Genomic DNA, 12,430 nt, shown 5'->3' with positions numbered 1-12,430 from the left:
GTTACATTTAAATAAATATAAACATTTAAATGTATAATATAAATAAAATAATATAAATATAACACAAATAAACATATAAATGAATGGCCAAATGGGATAATTGTCTTTAAATATTTTTCCAATTATATCAACTTCTGAGTGTGTTTATTTTGTGTTACTTCTCCTTTATTCATTTTTTTAAAGTTTATAATAATAATTTACTATTACAACTATTTATTCTTATATTTATTTAATTATGTATTTATTCTTACATGTATACATTTCTGCATTATTTAATTATTTTATTTATTTATTACATTTTGAAAATGGTTGAAAAATGTCCCCATAATTAAATCGGAGCAGCCAAACAAATAATGTTTTATAAAGAGACTATAAATGACAGTTGTATTGTAAAGGTAAGATTAGGGTTAGCGTTTGTCTATGATAATTATAAATGATTTTAAAACATAATATATGTATAATATAAAAAACAAAACGTATATAAACAAAATAAGTCTAAAGGAAGTCCCCATTTAGGTTAGGGTTAGTGCCTAATCATAGTACCATGGGTTGGTAATGTAAACGTGAGTGTGTTTGTGTGTATTATTGGTTTGTGTACATTTGATTTATATTAACATAATACTGACCCACTGTAACACTGTTTTAGAGACATTATAAATTAAATATATATTAGTATGTAAAGATTTAAAGGGGCAGTTCACCCAATGAAAACTGAAATGAAAATTCACTCATAATTTACTCACCCTCATTTTGTTCCAAATATGACTTTCTTTCTGAAGTGGAATGCAAAAAGATGTTTGTGCAGAATGACAGCCTCAGTCACCATTCACTTTTAAGCTTTTCATTTTTTTTTTCATCATACAACAAAATTGAATGGTGACTAACATTCTGTCTAGCATCTTCTTTTGGGTCCCATGGAAAAAATTAAATAACTCGAGTTTAGAACAACATGAGGCTGAGCAAATTATGACAGAATTTGTATTTTTCTGTGAATTATCCCTTTAATTAGGCTATAATGTACTAATATTGAATTTGTTTGAATATGACCAGTATTTAGAGGCAAACAAAATGAAACTACAATATATGCATTCACCTGCATAGCTTGGACTGCAAATTCAGGGTTCTCAATTGTAAATAACTGAATATGTCAAAGTGCAAAGTCCAAATGTTTTGGCTGTATGACAATGCTTAAACCACGAGGTGGCAGTGTTTGTCAATAACAGCCACTCATAGTCCACAGATTAAAATAACCCAAATCAACCAATAAATTGACTGAACTATTGATCACTATTGGATCTAATAACAAAGCTTAAAACTAAACTTATTTTGTTTTTCAGTGGGAACCTGCACTGTTTAAATGTGCATTAAACACTACAGATTTAAAAAAAAAAAAAAATTAACAAAACATTACATTCTGATCCTGATTATCCTGTAGATTTTAATCTAGACTGATGATACTCCATTGGTCCTTTTGACAGTACAGATGATGTGTAGACTAGACTGGTATGTAATGGGTTATTCCTACTGTGTAGTGCATTTTCATATCTTAAAACTCATATGAAACTCAGAGTTTTTAGATGTACGAATTCTGTGATGTTTTGGTGGCAGCTAGTTTGTGCAACTCAAAAACGTTTCATCCTGTTTGATGAAAGAACAGAAATCATATGATGTCATTAAAATTTCAAATTTGGTTGAAAAAATATTGAAATTAATGCTAACTCTCACTCCCTCATTGAGCAATGGCTTTAGCTATTTAGCTATATAATACATTTTTTGCTGTTTATTTCCATTCTGTTAGGTTCCATCCTGTTAATTTTCTTGCCATTGAGTAAATAATCAAGTTATACATTTCTAATAGTCTTCCATACCCTTTTTGAAAATTAACCTCCTTAAATGACATTAAATTAAAACACAAACACATACAGAGTTTAAAAGGTACTGCATAACAGGAGTGACCTTAATATATGTCTTCACTAATATCAGACATTTGTTGAGTCTCAAACTTAATGCAATGGAAATATTTTATTTCTAGTCTTTTATTCTATTTCCTTCTCCATAAAAGAACTTGACCATCAAATGTGTCACTATGATAACTCCATATTTCTCCTGATTGTAAGTGCACAGCAGCACTGATGCGCAAACAGCTGATAATTTGCGCCTGCTGAATGTATACACTGCGGAGGCTTTCAGTCTTTCGGTAGCAGCTGTTTGTGTTTCAGCTCTTGTTCCCTCATAATCAGTTGCCATTATTTCCTTACCTCCAGCACACATGTCTGTCATCTGCGTTTAGTGTTTAGGAGTTCTGACTTGAGTTGAACACACACTAAGTAAAACGTGCTGGCAATAATGGTGTCAACGCAGAGAAGAAGATTATATATTATCACAAAAAGAGAGGTCATATGTTGTCAAAAAAAAAAAAAAAAAAAAAAAAGGCTAATAAAATCTACTGTACTTGCACCATCATAATGTGTGTTTTTTTTTTTTTTTTTTATCTCTACACTGTCACACATAATTTGGGCTCTAACTAAATAGAGCAGAATGATTATCTTTAATACACATTAATATGTATATCTTAGTAAAGTGATTTGTGCATTATGGGCACGACAATACAGTATGGGTCTACTTGTGCATGCAAAATGCATGAGAACATGGACCCTTGTGTTTTAGCATTCACTATAAAAAGTTATAGTCATAAGAGAGAACTATCTGATTTATATATATATATATATATATATATATACAGTACTGTGAAAAAGTTTTAGGCAATTAAAATGTTTCACAAAAACATTTGTCTTAAGATGATTTTCAGCTTTAGTGTGTCAATAGGAAAAATACATTTTAGACTCCGAAACATTGGTGGCCACACCAAATATTGATTTAGCTTTTTTATGTTTACTGGACTTTGCATGATGTTAATTGATCAATGAAAACTATTTATGGCATTATTTTTGAAGACATCCTCACTATGCAACATTTTTTACAAGTGCCTAAAAATTTGCACAGTACTGTATATATATATATATATATATATATATATATATATATATATATATATATATATATATATATATATATATATATATATATACATACATCTCCTGGGATTTTCACGCACAACAGTCTCTAGAGTGTATAGAGAATGGTGCATAAAACAAAAAACAACCAGTGAGCGGCAGTTCTGTGGACGAAAACTCCTTGTTGATGAGAGAGGTCAATGGAGAATGGCCAGACTGTTTCGAACTGACAGAAAGGTTACGGTAACTCAGGTAACCACTCTGTACAATTGTAGTGAGGAGAATAGCATCTCAGAATGCACAACACGTCGAACCTTGAGGCGGATGGGCTACAACAGCAGAAGACCATGCTGGGTTCCACTTCTGTCAGCCAAGAACAGAAAACTGAGGCTGCAGTGTACCTCAGCATATCCAGATTTGTCAGACCAGGCGATGTTTTTCTAGTCCTCTAATGTCCAGTTTTGGTGAGCCTGTGCCCACTGCATCCTCGGTTTCTTGTTCTAAGATGACAGTAGTGGTACCTGGAAAGGTCTTCTGCTGCTGTAGCCCATCGACGTGTTGTGTGTTCAGAAATGCTTTTCTGCATAGCTCTGTTGTAACTGTCACCTTCCTGTCAGCTTGGACCAGTCTGGCCATTCTCCTCTGACCTCTGTCATTAACAAGCCATTTTCGCCCACAGAACTGCTGCTCGCTGGATGTTTTTTGTTTTTAGCACCATTCTCTTTACACTCTAGAGACTGTTGTGCGTAAAAATCCCAGCAGATCAGCAGTTACAGAAATACTCAAACCAGCCCGTCTGGCACCAACAATCATGCCACAGCCTATATCACTGAGATCACATTTCTTTCCCCATTCTGATGGTTGATGTGAACATTAACTGAAGCTCCTGACCCATATCTACATGATTTTATACACAGCACTGCTGCCACACCATTGGCTGATTAGATAATCGCATGAATAAGTAGATGCACAGATGTACCTAAGAAAATGGCCGGTGAGTGTATATATATATATATATATATATATACATGTTGTATAAACATTATGGATTCCTAAAATAAGATGACAGCAAAGTAAGATGAGACAAGAAAACAAGAGACAACGTGTTAAAACATTTATTTTGTTCTCTGGCATGCTTGGAAAGCACACACTGACCATAACTATTTGCTGTAAATCATTTTATAAATAATTTTCAACTATTTGCTGTAGTTTTTTTAATTTATTTTTTTATGATATTTGAGACCATAAACACTGAACTAAGAAGATCTGCAAGATTCAGAAAACAATGAGTTTTCCTCACAGCACAGAGCCGTGTTCCTCTGTTTTCATTTAAGGACGTTTAATGGCAAAGCCTCATGACCAACAGCATCCGATTCTTTTCTTTGATTTAAATAACAATTGAATTGCATCACATTTGATTTGCTTGGTCTGTTAGTGACTATACCATTCAACAAACAATCCATCTTCATAGAGACAATGCCAGCGCTGTAGTGCATTTACTTATGCAATGTAGAGTATGGACTCTGCAGAACTCATGGATATCCTAAACACTGATTTTTAAAAATAGCAGTCAAAAGATGTAAGCTGACCAGAGATCGACCGATATATCGGTTTTACCAAATAATCGGTGCTGATAGTTGCTGTTGTCGGTTATGGGTAAAAATCAATGCCGATAGTTGCTGATAGTTTTTTTTTTAATTATTATTCCTCCATGTTCCTCTGGAAATTATTGCTCATTCAGTATTTATAGCCCATATGACAATGTTTACATTATTGTGTTTCTATTGTAATACATTGTATATGAATGTATGAGTCCTTGTTTTGTTTCCCTTATGTGTTTGTGTTAGCTGGAAGCACAGACTTTTCAAAATAAGAGTGGCTGGTGTATTTTGGGCTTGTTTATAGTTAAAAGTAAATTGTTGCACAATAAACTACATCTGGAATTTTTTTTAATTTCGGACTCTCGTTGCCTCTATGCCTGTGCCCATCACAGTAATGAAAATTAGTTTTTGCATTCAATAAATCGTTTTTTAAAACTATTGGCCGAATTAATTGGTTAGCAGCCTTTTCCATCACCTTAGTTATCGTATCGGCAAAATCCACTATCGGTCGACCTCTAAAACTGACATTTCTTTAAAGTGATATCATGGGCAAACACACAGCAGTCATGTTACTCATAATAAACAAAGTAACATAACATAATGTAACATAATAAGACCTTTTATAATAAGAGTTTCCCATGCAAACACAGGATACTTGCCTTAGAACACACAAAATAATACTTATATCCATTTCCCCTTCTTCACATTCTTCTATTTACAAAGTAAAGCCAGTTTAACTGTACATTATTCTTTACTATGGTGCATTCTGGATCCTAAATATTGATATTTTGATATACACCTTTCCTACAGGTTTCTTTATAAAAGCACCAGCATATCTTTGGCCATGAAGATCAATCTTTTAAAAACTATCAACACTAAATTCATATATTATCTGAAAAAATCGAATTAAACAAGCTAAATAACACATTCTTGTTGGAATAATTTAAATAAATATTAGATATACAAGATCCACACAGCTAAAATACACAACTTAAAATAGTGTCTAATTTCTTTTTTTGAGGTTACAATATAAAATAAATTAGAGTATTATTACAATTTAAGCTAATCTGACATAGCAGTAAATTTGCTCTATGGTTCATAGTGAGCAAATGTTTATTTAATGCCAGTATTTTTATCAAAACTGGTGGTCTTTCAATGAGTTTTACTCAGTCAGTGCAAAATTCAAAATTGCACCATTGTAAACATCTCATGCTAACACCTTAACAAATCAACCACATAAATGCAAAAAAGCTTCATCTTTTCTAAGGTAAAAAAGGAAGAGAAAAAGAGAGATATTTCCAAATTGCGTTGTGTTATCCGCAAAAATCGTCTGGACATCTATTAAGCATTTCAAGTGTTCAACAAAGATGCTCAATAAAGAATTTTCTGTGTGCAGTGTTTGCAGTTTATGTTTACAGTCAGTAACATTGGCTTTATTATCATCCTCATCTGGAACAAGTAATAAACAACTCAGCAAAACTCTCTTTAATGCAGTTCTTCTGTGATTTGAGTTCAGCACAGCTGCTCCAAGTGTCATCTGTAAGTACACAGACAGAGTTGTAAATATGACAAACTCAGCAACACTCAGCAAATAAAAATGTAGGTTGGCACTTTATGAGTGTGTGTAGTTAAAAAAAAAAAAACGAAAAAAGTTTACCGCAAAGATTCCACATCAGATGTGTACAATAATCTATGAGACATGGGTTCTGGTTCTTAACAACACTTCCAGCTTCGGCCACTTGCGGCAGCAGCAGAACTTTCAACCTACTGTTACCGAATTCACAGTTTCAGCATCCCAATTTGCCTACTTATACTATGCCCTTATAGTGTGTACTCTTTTTGTGATGGAAAAGTGTCTAATGTTTAGCAAAATAGTGTGCAAGTATTAAGACATACTATCACCTCATTAAATTGCATCCTGTCACCATACCCCAACCTGTTAACTTCAGAAGCAATATGATAAGTTTGGTTGAGAAACATATCAATATTTAAGTCCTTTTTTACTATCAATCTACAGTTTCACTTTCAGAATCTTCCTCTTTTATTTTTGCCGATTTGCATTCTTTGTGCATATCGCCACCTACTGGGCAGGGAGGAGAATTTATAGTAAAAACGGTCTTAAATATTGATCTGTTTCTCACCCACACTTATCATATCGCTTCTGAAGATATAGATTTAACCACTAGTCTAATGGATTACTTTATTGCTGCCTTAATGTGATATTTGGTGCTTCGATATGTTGGCACCCATTCACTTACATTGTATGGACATACAGAGCTGAAATATTCTTCTAAATATCGTTGTTTGTGTTCAGCAGAAGAAAGAAAGAAAGTCATACACATCTGGGATGGCATGAGGGTGAGTAAATGATGAGAGAATTTTCATTTTTGAGTGAACTATTCCTTTAAGAATACACAAAAGCATCCACAATAAGCAGTACAACTACAGTAGATGGACATAAAAGAATGCATGATGGTAAGATGAGGATTATTTATCACTCATAAACTTTTCTGATCACTGGATAATAATAAAACATAAATGGAGCCGTTTGATCATTCGCAATTTAATGAGCTGATCAGCATCTTCCTCCTACAGAGAGAAAGTATTTTCTCTTCACAGCATTCAACCAAATTAACATAACGTTTAATGTTGATTTTATGTTGTAGAAAAAATATGAACTTATGATTCGGCATCGGTTTCATCACCATGTTTTTAGTTTTTCCACGTATGACAATTGTAGTTCTGAAGCAAACCATTCTGGAAATAGTAGACCATCAGGGCAACTTTGGGACACTCATTTCAACATATTATGATTTGGGGCACCCTAATTCTAATCTCGAATACTATTTAGAGTGGATAGGGTGCAGACTGTGACATGAACAGAGTGATCTGTCTGTAGCTTTTACTGTGGAAAGAGAGTTCTTTTGTGGCAATTTTTTTAGCTCGAGTGTGGGCACAAAAGGTCACATAACAAATAAAATATTGTATGACAAAGCGTAAGGGATATGGCCTCTGGACATGAAAAGTGTGACATTCTGACACATTGTTTATCTCTTCTAACAACATTCTCTTGTGAGCAACACCCACAAATGACTGATTGGGAGAGAAAGCATGATATGCCATCACATCCAGTGTGTCTGCTCTTGTGGGAGACTGGAGCTAACATTCCTGGCATTGTCGGTCAGATGATCTAACATTTCAGAAGTGTGTCATGGATGGTTTGGTAATATATCCCATGGCTGCAGCATTTTCAGTCAAATACAGTCCTCTTGTGGATACATTTCTTGTCAATGTAAACCACAGCTATAATAGCTGTTTTTCATAAAGTGAAGGGATACCATTAAAAATTGTGCTCCAGGCAGAGAAAATATTGTCTTAGAGAGGGGGTGTGTCATGTGTGATAGCCATTCTTTGCAATCGTATTGGATTCTTTGTAAATGTCCACAGTTTGTAATACGTGTGTGTACATTTTTTTTACATTTTTTAAATAAATCCCCTTACAAAAATTTAGAGTATTGGCAAACTTGCTGCAAATTTGCCACTCATTATTTTCACATGCAAATGATCTTGCAATTTGCCGCAATTTATTGCCAAGTTTGCAGCACTTCACCGGTAGTGGTGAACCTGCAGCAAATCTTTGGCAACATTGGACAATTTGTCACTATTGGCAAACACTTCTATGGCAAACCTGTGGCAACAATAAAGAGTTTGCCGCAAAGCTCATTTGCATGTGAAAATAATGCATGGCAAATTTGCGGCCAGTTTGCCGCAACTCTCGATTTTTGTAAGGGTTTTCCTATCCCATCTTAAAATGTAAAGACAAAAGGTATTCCATATAAGTAGGCTGATGTATCCGAAAAGTGTAAAAACTTAGCCTGTAACTTGGGTAAGATCAGATGTATTCATACTATCATACTATTATTTTATTAGCAAAAGCAGAACAGATAAACATTTAAATGTGTGGTGTTGCATGCAGCTATTTTATAGTTTGCACGATCAGTGGAATTTCTTTTAATTACACGGGACATTAAGCACTCATAGAGTCACGCGAATCAGTGAACGCCACACATGTCTGAGGGGGACACAAGTTCCATGGCCACACATTCCCACAGTGAAGTTTCTCACACAGAAATAATGACAACATGGACAGGTCCAAGGATAAATATTAGATGTAATAACTGTTGCATTGTTTCCGTCCCATTGAACTATTATTAATTTTAAGCAGGTTTCAGTTCCTTGGTGTTTATGTTCAGTTTCAGATGGTTTATTAAGGATAAAGCTCCAGCCAAAGAGCGAGCGGTTCCCTCTTTTTCTTGTAAATATTATTGCTTGATTCCCTTTAACTAATTGTGTGTGTAATTGTGATGTAACCTCTGGTAAATGAAATTAGTAAATTCCATGTTTTTCCTTTTGTTCAGAGTAAAATTATCACCCACCAACCCGCCAAATGTGGATATTTTATGCACAGTGGTGGGTTATTTCTGTGGCGAGTGACATATAAAAAGTCTTGGAGTGACATGTGACAAGAAATGCTGTCAGACACAAAGATGCGCGTTTGAAGAAACACACTTGATTATATTTTAAAAAACAGACGAAAGAATGAAGCCGTTGATGCGTGTCTGATTCGCTCATAAGCGCAGCGCTTCTCATGGAACACACTCATTCAGAGTGCTCAGTGTTTCTGCTGTTTCAGTCATCTGAAAATAGTTTGCAACAATGTCATCCATGAGAACTCTGCAAATGATTTCAGACCATCTCAGGAGGTGCTCTAAGTTTAGTTCGCTTGATTTCCACGGAGCAGTTCGAGTTTACACGCATTGTGCATGCAGCATTGCTTAATTCCAAACATTTGTGGCTGAATACATAACCATACAAACTTAGCAAGTGACATGCAGCGACATTAATGAATTGTCATTTGTGTCATCATAAATCACTACAGCTTCAGAAGTTATGTTTTATATACCTTTATGAATAACCAAAGGAGCTGGTAAAAAAAAATCAAAGTGACTGGTGAAATTGGGCATTCACAGCCACTGTGGCTGGTGGGCAAAAAAAAAAATCATACATTTTTACCCCAGTGTTAGCTATGAAATAGCATCTTTCTATTTTCCTGCTCCAATTTTCCTTTGCTCCACCACTGATCTACAAGCATCACTACAGAAATGATATTTTACCCAGGTTATGAGATTGCAGTCTGAATTGAATGTGGCGTGCACGTGAAATATCACCAAAACAGTGCGGCATTCTATTGTGTTGCGTTTGCTGGCTGTACTCAACAACAAACACGGTGACTGGTTTAGTCTGATTCATGATTAAATTACTCTTATGAGCCGGTACTTTTAAAACAGTGATTTACCAGCTCACGGGTTCTCATTTTGAATCAGTTTGAAGAATCCTTCAGTGAATGAACTTACTAAGTTACTCGGAGGGGCTGAATGAATATGTGATTTTCTGCAAGTTGCTCTCAGTCATATCGAAATGTTCTGTGTTCAAAGTTGATAAAATATTACAATATATGATAACATTTTGTTAAAGTTCATTAATAATGTTAATGCATAACTTTTAAAGTTATTTAAACAATCTAAATATATATAAATACACAATTTACATAAACTTCGGCCCCCAAGCAATGTCGTTTGGTCCAATCAGGCACACAACCCAAAATGAGTTTGACACCCCTGGTTTACAGCATCATAGTGAGTGTTATGAGACGTTCTGTTCACTAACAGTAATGTTTTCAGGTGTGTAATCGCTATCACTTTTCTGACACTTCTTTCAAGAGACTGTGATAATCATTTGCCTTAATTCTGATTCACAGTCTCCACAGTTTTCAGTCAAATTACGCTGTAATGTAACAAATTCTTTTATAAAAAAAAACGTAAGATAAATATGCTTTAAAATGTCACTCTTCATTCCTAGCAAAGCTTGTCAGAGCGAGCAATGGTAACCAAGGGGGCGGAGCTAAGCGAAGGGTCAATCAACAACATTTGTGGCATAATGTTGATTACCACAAAAATGTATGTCCCTCCTTTTCTTTAAGAAAAAAGCAAACATTTGTGTTACAGTGAAGCACTTACAATAGAAGTGAATGGGACCAATCCGAAATGTTAAAATACCTGTCTATCTGTCTGTCTGTCTATCTATCTGACTATCTGATAGTCTTTCTATCTAACTAACTATCTAGCAAGCTGGCTGGCTGGCTGTTTTTCTTACTTTAATGTCTGCAACCATCAAACTTCAAACTTTTAAAACTAGCTTAAACTTTCAGACAAGGCTTTGTCAAGCCAAACTAATTGTTTTGACAAACTTTACCCATCAATTAATTTTTGCAAAGAAAATGTGAGTGGTGTTTGCCCATGTAAAACTCACCACTACAAAGCTAGGGAGTTGTGGGAGGTAGCCACGACATTGCTATCCAGTTGCTAAGGTGTTTTGAGTGCTTTTTAGCACATGGTTATGCAGTTGCTAGGTTGTTGCAAGGTGGTTGCTCACTGGCCCAAATCAAAAGAGCCCACCCCCAAGTTTCTATATTCTGGTCCCTATATGGCACGGGTCCTTCCTTCAATGTAAGTCTATAATTACAAAAACATAAGCAGCCTCACAAGACTGTACATTGCCATTCATTTGAGGTCAATAGTTCTAGTAGATGCCTCATCCTATACATTGATTTGTCCTATACTGACATCAGAAACTATCTCTGTGTAGTAGCCAGGGGTAAAATCCCTTGTTTAAGGGCAGAGGAGTGAAAGGGCAAGTGTGAGACCACAGTAACTCTCTCCTTCAGGGATCAACACAACTAACAACACAGATCATTACTTATAACTGTCAATCAACTGTCAAGCTGATGATCAGCATTAGCATTTGCTTCTTCAAAAACAGAACCGTATACTTCAGCACTACATATTAATATGATATTCATCTGAACCATGTACTGCAAAAGAAACTGCAGTAAAACTTTACAGTATTGGTTAACACAATCTTAAATTATACTAACAATGAACTATCCTTTTATAGCATTTATTGCTAACACTTTACAATAACGTTCCGTTTGTTAACATTAATTAATACATTAGATATCACAAACTTATAATGAAAACAATATTTTTAAAGCATTTATTAATCATGGTTAATGTTAACTGACAAAAACACATTGTTCATTGTTACTTCATGTTAGTTACTATTGCATTAATGAATAACATATGCAACTTTTAATTTGAATACATTTATTAGTAAATGTTGAAATTAACATTAACCAAGATTAACAAATGCTGTAAAATTATTTTTCTTTGTTTATGTTAACAAATGGAACCTTATTTTAACCTTATTGTGTTACACAATTATTACCTTTTAACATTTACAGTTGTATATGTTAACATTAGTTAATGCATTATGAGCTAACATGAACATTTAAACTATCCAGTTTGAAAAATGAAGGTATGAAATCAGCAATCTGTGAAGCTGCATCCATGTTGTTATCTAATAATCAATGACCAAAAATATGAATGAGAGAAATATGAATGCATTATTAATATTATTAAGAGCAATTGTTTTATTAATTATTTAATAAATGCATTAAACTTCATGAATTAATTGCAGAATCAACCTTCCTCTATGTACCTCTATGCACATAATTAATTTTCTGCACTCAGCTCCTTTGTTTTGCATCCAAATATCATTGCGCTGCAGAGCAATATCCATATCAACAAGCATCATTTCAGTAATTTCGTGCAGGCTTAGTGATTTTTGCTTCCAAAAGCTCAGTAATAGGGATGTAATGAGATGGGCTGCATCAAACTCTGTGTGTTGAAGAAGCAA

General features: G+C 34.4%; 1 protein-coding gene across 1 annotated transcript in view; it reads right to left on the bottom strand.

Moving 5' to 3' along the window:
- Nucleotides 1-4,124: 4,124 nt before the first annotated feature.
- LOC127415019 (metabotropic glutamate receptor 6-like) overlaps nt 4,125-12,430 on the bottom strand; it is a 93,048-nt gene continuing 84,742 nt past the window's right edge. The window contains exon 12 of the mRNA XM_051653475.1: nt 4,125-6,152. The gene's annotated coding sequence lies outside the window, so the exon portion shown is untranslated. The remainder of the gene's footprint in view (nt 6,153-12,430) is intronic.

Source organism: Myxocyprinus asiaticus, chromosome 24 (assembly GCF_019703515.2).
Source record: "Myxocyprinus asiaticus isolate MX2 ecotype Aquarium Trade chromosome 24, UBuf_Myxa_2, whole genome shotgun sequence".
Taxonomy (NCBI): domain Eukaryota; kingdom Metazoa; phylum Chordata; class Actinopteri; order Cypriniformes; family Catostomidae; genus Myxocyprinus; species Myxocyprinus asiaticus.
This window is presented reverse-complemented; position numbering and strand designations above follow the sequence as displayed.